This window comes from Nothobranchius furzeri, chromosome 10 (genome assembly GCF_043380555.1).
Source record: "Nothobranchius furzeri strain GRZ-AD chromosome 10, NfurGRZ-RIMD1, whole genome shotgun sequence".
Lineage (NCBI taxonomy): Eukaryota > Metazoa > Chordata > Actinopteri > Cyprinodontiformes > Nothobranchiidae > Nothobranchius > Nothobranchius furzeri.
The window spans coordinates 26,090,588-26,096,413 of NC_091750.1; the positions used below are offsets into that span (position 1 = coordinate 26,090,588).

Here is a 5,826-nt window from a genome sequence, read left to right on the forward strand (position 1 = left end):
ACACTGGTAAAACGTCATACCAAATTTTTATTAAACAACGTCAAGATATGCGGCGAAAAATGTATTGGGACCTTGACTTTTCATCTGCTGGTCCGCTTTGGTCCTGTTGATGAAGTTCATCAGCAAATGTAATCCGGCCGAACACCGTTCCAGTATTGCCAAGTGTTTTTGACTGAAAGTAGCTGAAGTTCCCCCCAAAAGTCGCTAGATGTCACCAGATGACTCCCATTCTTTGTGGTACTTTTGGAAATAGAATTTTGGTTATGTCATTTTTGTAATGTATTTACTTTGCCGATTTGTCTAATAAAATGTTTTTTTATATTGAAATCTGTGTCACTATGATGAAGGGGAAACAAGGAGGTGGGACAGGATGAAAGAAGTAAAACAATATTTGTTAAATTTTGAGTTGGGGAAAATGTGAGGTGAACTGAGCAATTAAGAAAAATTAATAAATGGTAAGCAATAAAAAAAAAGGTTGGGGACACTTTAGAAGGAGGCAGGAGAAATAAGTGTTTAAAAGATGAAAAAATGTATAAAGGAATGAAATGTATAAAAATGTATAAAGAAATAATTGCTTTCTAAGCAAAAGTAAACAGTGTAAAGTAGCCTTTAAAAGGCTGTTTAATGTATGTTCAATTCTCTATAGAATTGAAACAAAGTCTGAAAATAGATGGATACCTGTTGGTGGGTGGCCAGTGCGTGACTAACAAAAGGAAAAGATTGGTCTTAAATACTTGGATATTTCTTTTGTACAATTAAATTTATTTTCTCTGTAAAACAAATTCATTAGTTGGAGGGTGAAAACCCACAAAAGGTTGATTGGTCAATGGCGTGATCACGCTGCAGGCACATGCGCAGATCATTTTCTTTCTGATCTTCTGGAAGGAAGGATGGTCCTGTCGCTCCAGATGCATCTCTAATCTGCGGGTAAAGCCGGCTACAAAGTTGCAGTCGAAGTAGCTGAGGAGGGTTGGAAATGTCACCAGATTTGTCGCTAGGAGCTTTTTTGAAAAAAAGTCGTTAAGGGGGTCTGAAAAGTCGTTAGAAATGGTGACAAAATCGCTAAGTTGGCAACACTGCACCGTTCCCCTGTTCTTTTGGATCTATGCGAGGTCCGTTTGGATTCCATTGCCACCTTAAGTGCACATAAAACAACTTATAAAACTAAAATAATTACCATGATTCAGAAACTTCAATTAATCTGCTTTTATCTTTTAGATAATTTGTACAATGCAGTTCAACAAAACCAAACTGGAGTTTACACTATCGGAACTTCGGTATTTTATCTAGACCCTTTATCACGAAGCAAAATTATTTTACCTTTCATGTTGCTTTGCTTATATTTGGAAGCCCATTCCCGCTACTCAGATAAAAAAAAAAAACGACTTAGCTATCTCATAATTATCACTTAATATCTCATTATTATGACGAAGTATGATATAGTGTTAATGAACATTTTGTAAAACTAAATCTAAATGATCACAATGACAGCTAGAGCTGGTTTCCATTGTGGCACCAGCTGAGTTGTCTTTGGTCAATCATTGTCACATCACCCCAGTTCTAGATGAGCTGCACTGGCTCCCAGTGACTTACAGAGTGAAGTCCAAAATTCTCCTTTTACATACAAAATCATACATAACATGGCTCCCGGTTACCTAGCAGAACTCCTCGCTCGGCTGACACACATTTGCTGTGTGTTCCAAACATGCGGTACAAGACTCGTGGTGAACATGCATTTGTTCACGCAGCTTCACAGCTTTGGAATAGCCTGCCACTCTCGGTTCATTCGGCCACATCTATCGATCTGTTTAAGTCTGGTCTCAAAACCCATCACAGCATCGCTTTTGATACACGATCCTATGGACAGGACTGTAGCAGGTGTGATTGTTTACAAGTTTTATTGTTTCATACTTTGTTCTCTCTTCTAAATTTTTTTTTTCATCTTTCATAGTTCATATTACACTGGAAACCAAATGAAAGGTATTTTATTTGAGGTTGGTTAACCTTTTATTGATCTGGAGAAGCTTTAAATGACCGATCTGCATTTTGGTGATGTAGATGCAATGTTATGAGAAAACTACAAATGGGAGAGGACTTCTCAGAAGTCCCACCCACCCGAGAGGGTTGTGTCAGAATTGCAAACAAAAATTCAGGGATTGCAAAGGACAAAGTCATGAATGTAACTGAAAATCTAGTAGTGAGAGCAAAGCTCTAAGCAGCAAGAAGGAAATCAAGTAAATTGTTAACAAAAATACATTGAGTCTCATATAATTAAAGGAAAAAAAAACTTTATTACTCATTTTGAGTAGTTAATTCAGACAGTAAGTTTTATTTTTAAAAGATTTTTTTTCTTTTGCCAATATTTTTTTCTCAGAATTTTTTTTTTGTGTTCTCTTCAGTTTTTTCTTGAACTTATTGGCACAAATCTAATCCCATACACCAGGAGTGTCAAACTCAAATTCACACTGGGGCCGAAATGAAAATCTGGGATGGAGTCGAGGGCCAAACTTCATATTTTTTTAAAAAGTGACAGCAAATATGCACATTTTCTTTATCAACATATATGCAATTTTGAACCTTTTCATTTGGGAACAAACTTACTTTTGCATTAACACGGAATGTGCAATAATCAAATGACACACAAGCAAGTCAGTTTTAAATAAAACGCATCAGTGGTATTCATTACTTGTGGTATATTCAGCATTTTTAAAATCTATTCAGGATTTATGTTTTCTTGTTGTTTATTCATTTTCTTATTTTTTATTCTCCTTTTTTTCTCCTGTAATACGTGTCATCGCTGCTGTGACATCTAGCTTTCCCCACTGAGGAACAATAAAAGGGATTTTCTATTCTATTCATCTATCTGCAGCCTTTCCACTTCCTGTTTTACTGTAGGTTAAATCTTTTCTCACGGGCCAACAACAAAATAAAGATATAATTTTATCTTAAATGAAAATGCAATATCTCAGCTGTTAACTTTCATGATTTGGAGCAGAAAAAGAGCATAAAACCAACTTTGCTCCACTCATTTACTGTGATGCTCACCTGTTCCAGCCAGATACCTGCATCATGGGGTTGATCTGAGCTGAGGAGGAGACTCCTGTTGTTTTGTTCATCTTCATCATAATAATGACAACATTAGATGACAACAGGTGCTCACATAGGTTTGTGCTGATGAGCATGTCTGAGCAGCTTGACCACGTTGTTGTGTGTCAGGGAGGAAAAACTACAGCAGCCACAGAGTCATGCTGGTTTGAGCGTGCTGCTGCTCGCTGGACTTATATCAGCTCTGTCTGGAAGACAAGTTAGTTGGAAAACTTTCTTTTTCAGTCGTGAACACATTACTGAGCGGTTAAAATCTCCGTTTCTGGGCTTCAACGTCGGAAAATAGCTGAGTAAACACAGCGCTGAGTGAGAGGAGTGTTTAGTTTGTCCGAGACAGCGGTGCTGCAGACACCCGGCAGCAGACGCTGGAAAAAACACAAAGGAGGGGGCGATTCGGCTCCGCGCTAACGCCGCAAAGCATCATGGGAGTTATAGTCTTTGCGGTAAAATCAGCCAGTGGGTCAGTTTCAATATATTTTTGACATTCATCTCGCGGGCCACATAAAAATACTTCGCGGGCCGCATTTGGCCCGCGGGCTTTGTATCTGTGACATGTGCCATAAACGATCAGTGGTTTTAGCTTTGCTGACAAATACCTTATTGAGGACGCGGCTGACAATGAAAGGGGATGTAGCTCAGTGGTAGAGCGCATGCTTCGCATGTATGAGGTCCCGGGTTCAATCCCCGGCATCTCCATTTTTCTTTTTCTTCCTGCTCTGGGGAATATGTGAAGATAACTGCAGCCGCTGCTTCAGGTCTAAACTGGTCACGACCAAATACATGCAAACACATGCGAGAACAATGAAATGAGGAAGTGAGACGCTTAACCATGAAAATGTTTGAGACTTATATTCTACTTTTTCATACAAAATCCAAAACAAATATGTTATAATTTAGCAGTAGATTTTTGGAGAAATACTAGCCCAGAGTACAAATCAATGTTTATGAAAAATTGTGTTTGTGTCACTTAAAGGAATAACTTTTCAAAATGCTCAGAGGTGACAAAGTCTCTTCACATTCTACTAAAGGCTCAACTATACTATTACCTGAATAAATATTTCATTATTTATATAGTGCCTCTCAAGATAAAAATATCACGGTGCTTCTCATGAACATAAAAAATATAATAAAATGATTTTTAAAAATCATTAAAAAATGGTAAAATTAAAAAATTGTAACTGAAAAATGACAAATAGGGCAAAAAATGCAAACGTAGAATTGGCAGAAACAACAGCATGAAGAGAAGCCAGTGAGGATGAAGAGGAGGTCCCACCAAAGCCTGAATAGGTGAGTTTAAAGGAGACCACTGAGTCCACTGATCTCAGGCTCAGGGGAAGAGAGGTCCAGAGTCTGGGGGCCATAGCAGCAGATTTGTCACCTTTGACCTTTAGCCTGGTGCAGCACAACCAGTAGGCTTCGGTCACTGGACCTCAGGGACCTGTTGGCCTTGCCTGCCAGACTCTTTCCTGTGAGTCTGAAAACTCTCTCATGCAAATAACCCCACCCCCTGGGAATTGTAACAGAGCCAATCAGCACTGAGCAGCGTATGTCACACACCACAACGCTCAGTTTCTCATAAAGAACGAAGATGGAGTTCCCAGCGGCTCTGTCCTCTTGGACAAGTCTTAAAAACCATAACATAAAGAACCGCTAAGACTTTCTACTGAAGAAAGATGTTAGCGCCATTGCCAGCTGCCATTTTTGACTACATCATTAATCAATTTCCCTCTGGGATTAATAAAGTATTTTTGAATTTGAATTGAATTGAATCTAAAAGACTACAGCGTCAGTTGGTAGTTGGCATTTCTGCATTTTTTCTGATTGGTTATTTTTGAGCTGGTTAGTCCCGCCTCTCATGTGCCTCTCTGCCTGTGAGTAACCAAATGTACTCCACTCAGTGCTGATTGGCTTGGCATCTGCAGCTCAGACATCTCCTGTCAGATTAATGTCTACACAAAATAGAAATTTTGACACTTCCATGAATTAATTTCTCCAAAATGCTAAGAGGTGACAACAAAGTATCTTCAGACTCTACTTAAGGTGCCCCTTTACAACCAGAGTAAATATTTCATTATTTTAGTGCAACTGTTTAAAAGACATACACAAGATAAACAGTACCTTCCAATTCTAGTTATATGTGAAAAAAAGTCTCATTTTAATAAATGCATGAAAGGTGATGCAAATGTTTCTTTTGATGTTAGAGATATAAGGAGCCACCTTTCGTCAAACTTTTTGACAGGTCTATTGTTCTTTGACCTTTATGCCCTTTCCCCCACACCACCTTACGTAAAATATGACAGGTTTTATGACCTTTTGTGACATGACCTTTAATGACCCTATATATCAAGAAATGAATTGATGACTGTTGTGTAATGACGCATGAAGTTATTGATTGTAGTCCCCTTTGTCAAGATGTATATTGATGATCTGCTTTGATGTATTCATTCTGCACCACTTTACGTCAAGTAAGGATTGATAACTCTTTTGTGTTAGGTTACCTCACCCCACAGTTCCCACAACCCCTCGCTTTCATACATAATACCCCACATCCCTCCCTCCAACCATGGTCAGCTCTTTAAAAGGTATTAATCAGTTTCAGCACGCAGTCAGTGCGTTTACATGCAGCCAGTAACCCTTTTAAAACCCGAATATTCACAATAACCCGGTTCCACAGGTCCATGTAAACACTGCCAAAAACCCGGATATGCTCATAACCGGGTT

The 5,826-nt window shown here is 38.6% G+C and overlaps 1 non-coding gene across 1 annotated transcript; it reads left to right on the top strand.

The window, feature by feature from the left end:
* The first annotated feature begins 3,729 nt into the window (after nt 1–3,729).
* trnaa-cgc (transfer RNA alanine (anticodon CGC)) lies at nt 3,730–3,801 on the top strand. The gene has a single exon. It is a non-coding gene; the product is annotated as a tRNA-Ala (tRNA).
* Nucleotides 3,802–5,826: the final 2,025 nt, after the last annotated feature.